Source organism: Eptatretus burgeri, chromosome 5, assembly GCF_056783735.1.
Source record: "Eptatretus burgeri isolate ZD-2024b chromosome 5, Ebu_testis_v1, whole genome shotgun sequence".
NCBI classification, from domain to species: Eukaryota; Metazoa; Chordata; class Myxini; order Myxiniformes; family Myxinidae; genus Eptatretus; species Eptatretus burgeri.
In genome coordinates this window covers 51,300,665-51,315,664 of record NC_140965.1, presented here as the reverse complement: position 1 = coordinate 51,315,664, position 15,000 = coordinate 51,300,665, and the positions used below count along the sequence as shown (strand labels likewise).

Sequence of the window (15,000 nt, the reverse complement as noted above, 5' to 3'; positions counted from 1 at the left end):
TTGGTTCGCCCATTTATATATTGTGAAAAACGCGGCGGTAGCCCTTAAAAACCCTAACCCATCTTCCCATCGTTAAAACTTGTGTCCATATGGAACACAAGCTATTCTATTCACTCTATCATACAATATCCATATGGAACACAATCTATTTTATACACTCTATCATACAATATCCATATGGAACACAATCTATTCCATTATCTAAAATAAATCTCTTATCATCAAAGGCTCCTAATGCCTTTTTATTTACTTCTTCACTATATATCTTATGTTTATAACTTCTTATTGTATTCATTTTCCTATATTCTTTCTTATTCATCAAACAATTACAATAATTTCTAAAAGTTATTGATTTCTTTATTACATATTTCTTTATTCCCTTTAACCTTTTATCAATCTGATCACCATACTTATAAGCATATGCCTTTGCTCTCAATCCAATAAACTCACTCATTACTTTTCCACCCAACTCATCCTTAAACTTGCCAATAACCTTTTCATTGTTTTTTGAAAATAACTCACTCTTCTTACTAAAATTACTTGTATCATATACTCCAATGTTTTTCTTCATATCTTTATAAACATCGTCAGTTTTTATATCTAGAATAAAACTATCAGTGTCCATATACAACAATGAAGCATTTTCACCATACTCTTTCTTTAAATCATTATACAAATAATCATACATCAATATCTTTGATAAATCAAGAACTGCTGTTCCAATATAAATTGGTTTATCCATGACAATACTTTCCTTTTTCATATGAATAGCAGAAAAGTTCTCTGAAAAAACCTCTTCTCTCTCAAAACTTGGTTTATTTATCAATCTAGAAGCTACTTTCCAAGATGTTGCAAATCTAATGTTTTGCCTGTTTCTAACATTCTCCATTGTCTTTCCAAAGACAGCATTATTCATCAATTTATAGAATTCCCCTTCAAATTTTACTTTTGTATTTGTTCTCATATCTGTATTGAATTTAATATACTTTTTCATCCAAGGACTTTGTTTAAATTTTAAAACTCTATGAATTTTAGCAACTCTCAACCCAGCAGATAAATATTGTCTCAAGTTCCTTTGATGCAAAACATATCCCTCTTTATCATAGAATGTTGTTAATAACTTTTCTGTTGATTTGCCTTTAATATTAAAACTTTTATGATAATCACTGAACCATTCTTTCTTTGGGGTTTCTTTCTCACATGCAAAAGGAAGGTCTTTATGCTTATTATGAAGATCACTCGGGTACTTCAAATCAACTTCAAAATAATAACCTTCTTCTTTGTCATTCAATTTCTCTTGAGAAGAAATAACAATATTCATCAAAGCCTTTTCATAATCCTTTTCTTCCACCCACTCTAATTTACCATAAGGCAGAGATTGAGACATTGCCCATCCATACAAATTATTAGCATCAAAGTACATCAAATAATTACTATCTTTTTCACTCTCATAATTTGGAAGATATTTATTATTTGCTTCAGCATATCTTTTTGAACATACTTGTGATATTCCACCTCTCTTGGACTTCTCAATCATCAAAAGCATATCTACATCACTGACTAAATCTATATCTTGTTTTGTCATTTTCAACATTGCACTCCAAGCTAAACCAGGAGCTGTGAAATAGTGGGCAGGATCTAATCCATAACAATTTTTATTATGACAGAGTGATCTAAAAGCTTCAAACACATCAGCAAACAATAAAACATCTGTTTTTAGATACAAATCATGATATTCTCCAAGGTTCTTTATCTTAAATATTTTCCAAATTTCTTGTGCGTGTTTATATTCCTTATCACTTATCTCTTCTTCATAAAGGTTATTATAGAAACTTTCTTTTGAAGGAAGTTGTGTTTCTTTAAATCTCATAAATGAATCCATATAACCATAAGGATAAATTCCCTTACTTGTAAGAATTTTCTCTTTACTTTGAATTTCATTCCTTGTTTCAATTTCCTCTCTAGTTAGAATTCCCTCTTTAATCAGAATTTCATCTATAATCAGAATTTCCTCTTTAGTTAGAATTTCATCCTTTGTTCGAATTTTCTGTATAATTAGAATTTCATCTTCAGTAAGAATTTCTTCATTCATTTCCTCATTAATTAGAATTTCCTCTTTACTTTGAATTCTCTCTTTAATCTGAATTTCCTCTTTAGTTAGAATTTCCTCTTTTGGAAAGAATGAATTAAGATTTGGAAAAGAGCCCGTGGAGCTTAGATTTGATGCGAGGTTGGCTAGTGGCGTTCCCATAAACTTGTAAGAATCAAGAAACCTTATACGAGTTATAGGTTTTGTGAATATCATTTTTGTAAATGAAATATACTTTTGACTTGTGTTTGTTATGGCAGAAATATTCCCTGGTGTTTTTGAAAGTTCATTTATAAATAGATGTGTATCATAGTTGGCGCTGTTGTGAAGAAAGACTGGAATAAAAGAAGGTAATTTATAATTAAGATTACAACAGGAATGAGCGGGACCTCTATATTTACCAGTAAGATGACAATGATCCCTAACTTTAGACTCCTCAATTTCCTCCTCACAAATATGACAGATATTGTTCTTTCTAAATTCTAATTTTTCTTCTATGGTTAATTTCATCGGTTCATTTGTTTCTTTCATTAATTTAGTTAGTCTTATACAATCCTTTTCTAATCGTTTTACAAACTCTTGTGAAGCATTTTTTCCACTATACTGTTCAAGTTTATTATACTTTTCTCCAACAGATGATTTGATATAATAACAGAAACCACAAGGAATATGTTTTTGATATTTATTTGTATATGGTTCTTTTGGATTAGGAGAAGCAGTATTTATCTTTTTAAGGATACATTCAAAATCAGCGTATATCACAAATGGGTGCATGATAGATTTATTATAATCTTCAAAAGAAATCTTTTCACCAGGTTTAGGCATTGTAATTACAGCTGATTTATGATTACTACAATATTTTGAATGTTGTTCTAATCGTTCTTTTGTATGAAATGAATTAAGACATCGCTTACAAGGATATATTTTGTTTGCTGTTCTGAATACCTGAGAAGAGATTAATCTTGATAAATTATTGATGTATGTGTAATGTGAATTCTTTCCAACACTAAAATATAAAAGATCAATGTGTGTTTCTTCATTTTTATAGTTGTTTGAAATTTTTAATATTTGAACTTTGTTTGTATCCGTTAATCCATATACATTAATAGAAAGATTATTCTTTTTCTCAAATTTAGGAATATCTGTTAGTGGCATTGGGAAATTAAAATCTTTAATGTCCAAGGTATTCTCATATTTCATATATTGTTTTACTCTTTCTGAATTACATTTTGGTGGATGTAAGTGAGCAAGAACAGACCAGAGAAAACATTTATTATCATTATTCTTAATATTAACAACTGCCTTCTTTCGTTTTATTTCTTTTGGTAATTCAATATAAGAAGAAGCTTTAAGAGGGTTTGATTTTAGAATGTGTATATCTAAAAAGATGATTTTTTTAATATTGAATCCACTTCCTACCACTGTATTATCAACATCCTCCTCTTGTCTTGATAGTTCTTCATAAACCCCACTATTCAAAAAATCTTGAAATGATGTTATAAAATGAAGATCTGTCCTCATATAAGGAGTTTGTTCTTCATCTTGTCTTTTCATATTCATTTTCACTCCCATATAAAACTTTAAAGTTTTCATTTCTTTTAATGTCTTTTTAATAAATTTTTCAACATCAGGTTTCACTATTTCAATTGATTCAACTATTGATGGTGGACCGGGTTCTCCAAATTGAAAAATCCTTATTTTTATATGCCCTTTAAATGCCCCATCAGTGTTTTCAATATAATAGTCTCCCTTTACTTTAAACTCATTTTTCTTGTGTTTTTGTGATTGAAGATGCCTATTATAACTACTCTTCAAAACATCCTTTGAGCAGGTATCACAATGTTTTCTTTCCAACTCAAGAGGGGATATTTTGTGAAATAGATTAAATGTGTGTTTGTTGGTTCGGAGGTGTTTTCTATAATGTTTATATTCGTGATTACAAACATCGCAGTATGTTGTATTCACCATATTTATATAATAAAACTTTGCTTAAACTAAAATTTTCTTGATGAAAATTTCGTTTATTTTACAGGTGAATCTGTGCTTAAACTAAAATTTTCTTGATGAAAATTTCGTTTATTTTACAGGTGAATCTGTGCTTAAAACCATTTTATCCTCCAACTTTTTCACTTAATAAATACAATGTTTCAAGACACAAAAGACAAGTTTCAATCAATCTCTTCATTTGTTAAAGATGCTGAGAAATATGTCAAGGATGTAAAATTGAACAAAGATAAATATAACAACTATTGGATAAAAACAATTATGGTGGATATGATGAGTTCTTCAATTTACTTCAGTGGAAGGGCTTTTAGTATACCTGGAAGAACATCAATTAAGGTATCTCTAACAAAAGTTTCTCCTCTCCTTCTGGCAATATATTCAAAACTAGAAAAAGCAATGAAACAAGAAAAGGTATCAAAAAATAAAAACCTTATGGATGAAGCTTTAGAAAGAAAAGATAAGACCATCTGTAATATGCAAGGAGAAATTTGTATTTTTTTCAACAACCCTAAAGATATAAATCCTGATGAAATAAAGGATGTTAATATATCAGGTGAAATGACATTTCGTTCAATTGTAGTTAAGGATCATTTTAAAATTACCTTTAATATAAAAAATGTAGCAGTTGAATCTGTTAATGAAAAAATGTATATCGATATCGATGGTAATGTTTTTTCAACTAATTAAATGAGCCAATATTCAACTGAAGATTTTGAAGATTATGAGAGTGATTGTGATACCGAGAGTTTGCATTCAAATGATAGTTGTGACACCGAGAGTTTGTGTTCAAATGATAGTTATGAAAGTATAGATGATTCTGAAAGTATCGAAGATGATATCGAAGATGAATTTCAGTTTGAGTAAAGTTTTACTTTATAAATATGAATAGTTTACTCGATTTTGAGCCTCTTGAATTCCATGATTCTCCATATGACAAATTTGAGAATTGTCCTGCGTGTGAAAGACGGGGATTAAACACAGAGTCAAAAGCCTATAAACAATGTATATTCTGTGATTATCTTCTAATTAATGATAATCAAAAATATAAAAAGGAAAATAATTCTTTTAGATTTACACCAAAAATGAATTACTTTACAAGATTGATTAGAGAAATGAATGTAAAGTACGAGGGTGAGAACACAACTTTCCTTACAAGGGAAGAAACTGAACGTATTAGAAAAATGTTCAAAGGATTGTTGTTATATATTATTCATGGATGTGATTTTCAGGGAAATATCAACACAAGATATTGCATAAATAAAATAATGGATTATCTTGAAATTAAACCTGAACTTAGGATAAAATATAGAATTTCGAAAAAAGCCAATAATAAATTAAATAACCTGTTTTACAAATATATAAATGAATGATTTTTTACCCATTTGGGAAAATAAGATAAAATTTGACAACCATAAAAATCTCCCAAATTCATTAAGATGCCTCATAGTTGGTTCAAGTGGATGTGGAAAAACCTGCTTACTTTTAAAGATGCTCCTCACTCCCAACTTTTTAGATTATGATAATTTAATAATTTTCACAAAGTCGAGTTTTCAACCAGAGTATCAACTACTCTCACAAGGTTTTAATGCTGGTCTTCAAAAAGAAGATATAATCGGTTTATTTAAACTTCAAAAAAACCTAAATGATTTTAACATTGAAGATATAATACAACTATTTTGTGATACACAGAGATGTAAAAAGAAATCAAAACCGATAACTTGTATTCTGAGTGATAATATGGATGATATACCGTCTCCCCAAGATTTGGATAAATCCAAAAAGAACCTCATTATCTTTGATGATTGTGTTAATGAGAGAAACCAAACGGTAATGGACAGCTACTACACAAGAGGGAGACATTCTTCTTGTAATTGTATTTATCTCAGTCAATCGTACTTTCAGCTTCCTCGTCGTTCCATCAGAAACAATGCTAATACTTTTATTTTATTCAAGTTAAATTCAATAGATATAAACAATTTTTGGAGAGACAATTGTTCTACATTATGTAGTAAAAAGGAATTTGGGGATTACATGAAACACACGACTGAAAAATATAAATATATTGTTGTGAAACAAGATGAGATATTAAATGATATTTTTCAATAAATAAATGGATGCGAAAGAAAGAGCAAGAAGATTTAGGGAACATCAAGAGTTGGTTTAAAAAGTTGTAAAACAGCAGGAAGACATAAAGAAGAAACGCAGACAGAAACTAACGGGCGAAGAAGCATTTGAAAGAAAACAAGAGAAATTTTTTAAACCACTTTTAAAAACTTCCCAAGAAAAAATGAAAGATGTTTCCACAGTTCCCACAGTAGAATATACTCCTAAAAAACTTCAAATGTTAAAAGATTTCAGTCAAATGATGGAGGAAGAATTAGAGCATTTCGGAGAATTAGAAAATGATGATGAAGGTTTATTTCAACAACTGGAAGAGATTAATCAACCCCCTGATTATATTGTGAATGCTCTTCAAAACAATGAATATTCAGCGGATTCAAAAACCAAAGCAGGACTCATTCCAACAGAACAATCAGCAATATTTCATCTTGTTCAAGAAAAGGTATTGATATTTAATGATGAATTAAGGTTCTTGGGTTCTGCTCAACCCCCTGTTAAACTAACTCCGAGATTAATGTTTCTTCTCACAAAAGATGGAAGACAAGGTTCAACTGTGAGGGATGAATCAAAGTATATTGATAAACCATTGGATATGGAAAATAATGATGATAGAGTATATATTGATCTGCTGAACACTCTAAATTATAAGGTTATTCTTTCTGGTAAAAGTAGGAAGAATGAGAAGGAGAAACACATTATTCAGGCTTTAAGTATCCTTGGTTCAGGTGTTAGTTTTCTTCCAAATGACCCATCGCAATTAGTTAATAGACTGTTATTGTTGTTAGGCAGTAAGAAGGCTGGAAATAACAATTGTTTTAATGAAGCATCAGCCATTTTAGACCAGTTGATGAACATGAAAATAATTAATAAATATCAATATAAAGACATTTTATCTCATATTAAATAAGATGAGAAGCACAATCCTTAGTTTCAATTTCACAACAAGCGACCACACATCTTCATTCCCATACCCACTACAACTTGACACAACAAAAGAATATGAGGCATCTTTATTGTCCATGGAAACTTATAATACCTTATTTAATATAACCGAGAAAAATGACAAGTTTAGTTATAATCCGGGAAGTGGATACAAAACGATAACAGTCTCACCCGGAGCATATGAGATTTCTCAAATATCTTCCGAAATTGCTCGTCTTATGAAAGAACAGGGTGATGAACCAAAAAATATTGTTATAAACATTCAAAAACATACTTCAAAATCAACGATAAAAGTTAAAAATAACTACAAGGTTGATTTCACAATTGATAATTCATTTAGAGAGTTATTGGGTTTCTCCTCAAAAAAGATTGAAACTAATGGGACGTTTTACAGTGATAATGTCATTCAAATATCCTCAGGAATAAATTTGGTGTTAATTCACTGTGATTTGATTGATGGTGCTTATAATGATGGAAAAAAACAAATACAATATTTTCATTCAGCGCATACTCAACCCCAATTGGTTATAAATTCAATATGGAACCTAAAAATTTGGTTTATCTCCCTGTGTCAGGAAAAACCATACACAGAGTAAATTTTAGGATAACCGACCAAGATAATCGTGTGATTTCTTTTAATGGAGAAGTTATATCTATCAGAATTCACCTACGTGAAGTTTTCCAATAAATAAATACGATGGTTATTGTGAGGAAACACGAGTTGGGAAAATATAAAATAATTACAGGGGATGGGATGTTCCTTTCCCCATACTACAAGGGTGAAGGTATGTATCTTGGTAGAGGATACTATAAACCTAAGAGACAAAGGGGTGTTGGACATCAATTTAGAGGAGATGGGATAATTGATACTCTCATGGGTATTGGTTCAACTATTCTTAAACATAAAGATCTAATTGGTTCAACTGCTTCTGCTGTGGGAAATGTAGCAGGTGCTGTAAAGAGTATAAAAGATGCTCAGAAGGAATCTCATAAATTACAAGCAATAAAAGAAATTAAGAAAGGCAAAACTCAGTTGTCCCCCCAAGAACGACAGAAAATAATTCAAATACTTGGATCAGGGTTTCAAAAGTTTTAACATCTTTTTTTTTTCCTAAATAAATACAAGTATGGAAGCAATTGATAGTATCTATGATTTGGATGATACTATTATTATCTCAAACTCCACTAAAAAGAAGATTACTTCAAGGTAAATGCAATAACTGGAACAGACTGGAATACGAATGGTACAAAAAGTTTTGAAATAAATAATCAACAAACCTATTTGAATCTCTCCGAAAGTTTCTTGTTGTGTAAATTTAAATTCACTAAAGCTGGGAATAACACAAACGCTACACTTGTAAATGATTTCTTCTGGAAAATGTTTGATAGTGTGCGTTTGTATATTGGAACACAAGAAGTTGAAGCGGTTGATTATGTCTCTGCTGTATCTGAAATGATAAAATTTACACTCTATACATTCAGTGATAGAATGGGAAAGGGGTCTGCCGAAGGTTTTATTCCTAATATGTCAACGGGAACAAACACAGACCCTGGATATACTCAAAGGAAAGGAATGTATAATGATGATACAAAAACAGAAAATAGTTTTACTGTGGCAGTTCCTCTTAAAGGTATATTTGGATTTTGTGATCATGATAAAGTTCTGTATGGTCTTAAAATTAGATTTCAACTACAGAGGAATGATAATGAAAATCGATTGCTTTTTGGTGTTGGTAGTGCTTTTGGTGAACAGAATAAATTTGTAATTGAGGAGATGAGTTGGTATATCAGTGAATATACTCCTAATCTTAAAACAGAAGAGATGTTGAATCGAAGACTTAACTCAAAGAAACCACTCAGTGTATCATACCTCAAAAGAAGATGTCAACACATTAAACTCAATCAAACTACTTACACGTGGAATTTGGGTGTTCTGGAAGGAAAGCCACGATATCTGTGGATCATTTTTAAAAAGCCAGATGGTGATACTGTGACTGATAAGAATAATGCATTGAGTGATAATGCTAAGGTGAAACAACTTCGCGTTTCTCTAGATGGAACATTTTACCCACGAGATAGATTGGAAATTAATTGGGAAAAAAATGATTTTGCTGAAGCATACAAGTCTTACCAAAAGGTGTGTGAAAGTAATGGAAATAAAGAACCTATTTTGGATATGACAGCATTTAAAAGTTTGTATACAATCTATGCGTTTGACCTGAGCGCTCAAAAGGAAACTATAAAGTCTAATCGAGTGGATACTTCCCTATACATTGAAAGAGGAGAGAGTGAAGAAGTTGATACATATTGTTTGCTTTTGGAAGAAACAGAATTGCAGATTAATACAGATAATGGTGTGATGATTAGTCTCACATAATTTTTTGTTAAATAAATGAGTGGCAAAGTAACAACTGGGGTATATGTTAATCAAATCAATCTTCATAAACTATCATCTTGTGTTCAAAATCAAATGCCTTGTACGATTAACGTTAATATAATTCAGAGAAAAGGAGCAGTAAGAATTGATGTTTTTCTCACAAGAGAACAGGTTAAAATCTTGAATGACACTGGCTCACTTAAAATTAAAATGACAAAACCAATGTTGAAAAAATATTCAATAAGAGAGACGAGTGGAGGATTTCTCCCATTTCTAATTCCTTTATTTGCTGGTTTAAGTGCGGTTGGAGCATTGACGGGTGGTAAAAGCATTGACGGGTGGTTTCAACAGCGGTGAAAACTGCCAACGAAAGGAAGGCTCAACTCCAGGCTCAAAAAGAATTGGAAAGACATAACAAAGAGTTGGAGAAACAAATTAGTGGAAGTGGTGTAATTGTAGATTTTGCTGAAAAACTTGAAGGCCTGCCTGATAAAGCGAGATTGTTAGTTGGAGATATGCTTTCTTCTATAGCGCAAGCAGGTGTAAAATTAACGAAAAGAGGTAATGGATTATATCTTTCTAATAAATAAATGAGCATTGATGAGTGGTTGAAAGAATTTGGAAAGAATACAACATCAAATTTACAACTTGCCAAATATTGTAAGAAATTAAAAATTCATAATGTGGTTATTTGTATGAGAGATGAATTAACAAATGTGCCGAAACATACAAAGAATATTATTATGAACTTAGAAGATAATAATGGGAACGGTTCTCATTGGGTTTGTATTTTTAATAGTGAAGACAAATATTATTTTGATAGTTTTGGTCTTCCGCCACCTGTTGAAGTCATAAAATTCTTACAGAATGGTGTTTATCAAACATTTCAAGTCCAAGAATTAAATTCCAAGTGTTGTGGCCAATTATGCCTATATGTGTTATTTCAACTCAACAAAAATAAAAAATTTTATGATATTATTTTTAATCTAATATAAATGACTTATGTTGGTAAAGATGGTTCTATCTTTGGTGTATCTCAAGAACTGGATATTGATTTATCAAATTATTACACAAAGGCACAGGCTGAACGACATAAATATAATATAACCAAAAATATTAACATGAAAAATGCTTATAAATTAAAAAATTATCCAACCCCAACTGAAGCGAATGACTTGGTGAGATTAAGTGATTTATCACAATATATATACTTCAATAAAACGGCTGTGTATTCCAAAGATACAGAAGTGTTGATATTATCTCCAGGTCATACAGAATTCACAGTTCGAATTAAAATAAATTTTTATAAAGAAGGGCGTATCGTTTGTATGAGAATAGAACAATGGGGGTATGATATGAATAATTTAGGGTATAATTGGTCATTTAAAATTAACCTCAAAGACCTGGAACAATTAAATCAGTCTCGTAAGGAAGAATATTATCCACTTGGTATCGAGAATGAGTTTTGTGGGGCTACGATTAGTAAACAACAAATAAAAGAATTTAATAAGGGTAAATATAATAATGGTTTTGCCCTTGTTTATCTCATGAAAACAGAAAAAACAGGATTATATATAATAAGTAAGGAAATACAAAATGATTTAACTATGGGAAGATGGGGAGGTGTTTCGTGCCATAATATTATTCTAACATATATTTCTAATACATAAATGACAGCAAGAAGGCTTCAAGAAAATTATCATTTCTGTGTTCACGCATACCTTCAAGAAAAGGGTATTCGGTATTTTAATAAATATGTTCTACAACATAAGAATGAGGTATTTTCAATAAAAGATTGGCATTATGCTGATGTTGATAAACCGACAACTTTAGATTTAATTAGAATGTTAAATAATGAAAAAATTATAAAGTTAAGAAAAGGTAAGGCTCTTTTAGAAATTCAAAAGAAATTTTATTGGTTTCCTGTTGTAAAAAATTATTTTGGATACAGGAATAACAAGAAATCCTGATGAATATATGTATAATATTCTATGGGGTGTAAGCGATTCAAGGATAGTAAGGGATGAGGAAGGAGTTGAAGAAGAGAGGGAAGAGGAGGAAAAGGAGAAGAGAGAGAAGGAGGAGAGGGAGAAGAAAGAGAAGGAGGAAAGAGAGAAGAGAGAGAGGGATGAAAGGGAGAAGAGAGAGAGGGAGGAAAGAGAGAAGAGAGAGAGGGAGGAGAGGGAGGAAAGAGAGTGGATGAATAAATATCAAAATATGGAAACCAGTGAGATTCAAAAAGAATAGGGGTATTACAGAAAATAACTCAACCCACCGAGGAGGAAAACAAAGAATTGATAAGTCTATTTACAATACTTTCGACAAGACTATTGACATCGAGAAGACATGTATTTTAATTCAAGTTTTTCATTTTTTTTTTCTTAAATAAATGGGGGAGAGAGTGAAGGCATTTCTAAGGATTCTTTATGTTTTTAAAATTAAGATTCAAATGTGCATGTTGGAAACTAAAAAGGTTTTTGCACTCTGCAGGAATTTTTCTCATAAATAAATGAGTTATTGTCTCAAATGTAAAAAGAAAACTAATACTAAAAATATTTCATATATTAAAAGTAAAAATAACAGGGTTATACAAAAAGGTATATGTTCGGTGTGTAGTTCAAAAAAAAATCAATTTATCTCCCAACACAAACTAGGAGGAGATATACAAAAGTTTTTATCAGGAAGTAAATTTACAACTACTGGAATACCAGGGGAATTACATCTTCCAGGGTATTCTTTCTGTGGTCCAGGCACAAACTTGGATAAAAGATTAGATGAGGCAGACAATCCTAAATCCTGGAGTAAGCCTATCAATAGAGTTGATGAAGTGTGCATGAGACACGATATTGATTATGGGAATACCACAACGTTGGAAGAAAAGCATGAAGCCGATAGAGAAATGTTGTATAATTTGTCTCTGATACAAAATCCAACCTTGAGAGAAAAAGTTGATCGGTTCATTGTGAAGAAGATGATCTGTGCTAAATTGAAACTTGGACTTGGAAATTCAAAAAACTTGTAAGCTCCAATGATGTCATTAAGATTGAAGAGCAATTAGCTGATGAATTACATAAACCAATATTCACAAAGTTTCAGAGAAGGAAAGTTTATTCCAAGGAAGTAGATTATATCTGGTCTGCTGATTTGATTGAACTCAATAATGATAAGGGGTACAAGTATGCTTTAACCGTTATTGATTTGAGGAGTAGATATGCGTGGGTTGTCCCTTTAAAAAACAAAACAGGTAATACTCTTATGTTAGCTTTTCAACAGATATTTAATAAAAGTAAGAGAAAACCTAAAAAATTGTGGACTGATGAGGGTAGAGAGTTTTATAACAAGACATTTATGAATTTTCTAAAAAATAACAGTATTACATTATACAGTACCTTTAATGAAGGGAAGGCAGTTGTTGTTGAACGTTTTAATCGTACCTTAAAAGAGAGACTATATAAAAAATTCACACAACTCGGTTCACAACAATGGTCATCTTTTATTCAGGATATTGTGGATAAGTATAATGACATGATTCACACGGCAACAAATATGAAACCATCAGAAACATTTACAAAATTAAAATATGAAAAAGAGATTAATGTCAGAAAACCTAAGTTCAAAGTTGGTGATATCGTAAGAATATATAGGTGGAAATCTCATTTTGAAAAAGGTTATACGAAAAGATGGACCAACGAGCTTTTTAAAATTGTTGATGTAATAGATACGGTTCCTTGGACTTATAAGATATATGATTTGGAAGGGGAAGAGATTTTAGGTTCATTTTATTCACAGGAATTACAAAAGACAAAGATGAATTGAAATTTTTTGACTCCGCTCCTTTTTGACTCCACCCACATAAGCCCTGCCCACACAAGCCCCCGCCCACACAAACCCCACAAACCCCACCACACACCCCCCCACAAGCTCCAATAAATTGAAATTTTTTGACTCCGCCCCTTTTTGACTCCGCCCACACACGCCCCTCCCACCGAAGCCCCGCCCACACAAACCCCACACAAACCCCACACAAGCTCCACACAAGCTCCACACAAAAACTCCACACAAGCTCCACACACACAAACCCCACACAAGCTCCACCCATATTCATCATATTCAGATAATTAGTGATTAGTTAATTAGCTCCGCACACACACAACATGTTTATTTAATTAAAAAATTATCTACCCATCCACACAAGGTCCACTCATCCACCCATCCCCCCATCTCTCCACCCATCCATTTATCCACACAAACCTCATCCACATAAGCCTCATCCACATTCACCCCTCCCACACAAGCTCCACCCACATAAACCCCTGCCCATATAAACCCTGCCCACATAAACCCCTCCCACATAAGCCCTGCCTACACAAGCTCCACACAAAAACTCCACACACATAAACCCTGTCCACATAAACCCCTCCCACACAAGCTCCACCCACATAAACCCCGCCCACACAAGCCCCACCCACACAAGCCCCTCCCACACACACCCCACCCACACACACCCCACCCACACAAGCCCCACCGAAGCCCCGCCCACACAAGCCCCGCCCACACAAGCCCCACCCCCCTCATCCCCCTGTGCGCCCCCACCTTTGACCCACCACCTCCCTCATCCCACCCCCACCCTTCCCCACACACACATGGGGAGGGGAGGGATGGGATGAGGGGGTGATGGGTCATTGGGGGAGCGCACCTACCCCCCCCCTCTCCCCCTCGTTCATGTCTTGATTCTTTTTTTGTAATTCAGAATCAAGTAATTGTAAACAAAGCAAATATAATTTATTAATATTGAAAATATTAAATATTCATTTGCGAGAATGTATAATCTTTCCCAGCAATCTTCTTCAGATGTCTTGTGATTTCGAAACTCAGACACCATATTCTGTTTTGAAACAAAAAGTGGATAATAATTAGGTTTTATAAAGATAATTACATGGTAATATGAGTAAGCCTCGTTGGACACTGAATTAACACACCAGGAGCCTGTCATCCTTTCAAGGTCAATAAAATGAATTCCAGTGTACTGACAAAACCACGTCCAAACTAATGATGCAACCAACATAAGGCGACATTCTAAAGAGAGAGTGATATTAATAATAATTCAGAAATATTTACCTCCAGAAAATCATGTGTTGTACGAGTGATATTAATAATAATTCAGAAATATTTACCTCCAGAAAATCATGTGTTGTACAAGATTGCTTCAACAGCTGATGTTGTGCGATAGTGCTGAAAAAAAATAATAAGTCAAGGGTATAGATGAAGAGACAGACAGAGAGAGATACAAACAGACAGGGAAAGCAACACACACACACACACACACACACACACACACACACACACACACACACACACACACACACACACATACACACACACATAGGCACACACACACGTGCCTCACCATTGGTTTAATTCATTCGAGATCAGAGACCAGTCATTATAAATCATTGACCTCTTCAAT

General features: G+C 32.5%; 1 protein-coding gene and 1 long non-coding RNA gene across 4 annotated transcripts in view; one reads left to right on the top strand and one right to left on the bottom strand.

Annotated features, from left to right (window-relative positions):
- The window catches only part of LAMA2 (laminin subunit alpha 2), a 413,990-nt gene that overhangs the window by 270,245 nt on the left and 128,745 nt on the right, over positions 1-15,000 (top strand). The gene's annotated exons all lie outside the window — the stretch shown is intronic.
- Positions 14,263-15,000, bottom strand: part of LOC147026432 (uncharacterized) — a 1,196-nt gene continuing 458 nt past the window's right edge. The window contains exons 2-3 of the long non-coding RNA XR_015058339.1: positions 14,708-14,765; positions 14,263-14,418 (exon numbers count right to left, since the gene is read on the bottom strand). This is a non-coding gene — a long non-coding RNA (uncharacterized LOC147026432). The remainder of the gene's footprint in view (positions 14,419-14,707; positions 14,766-15,000) is intronic.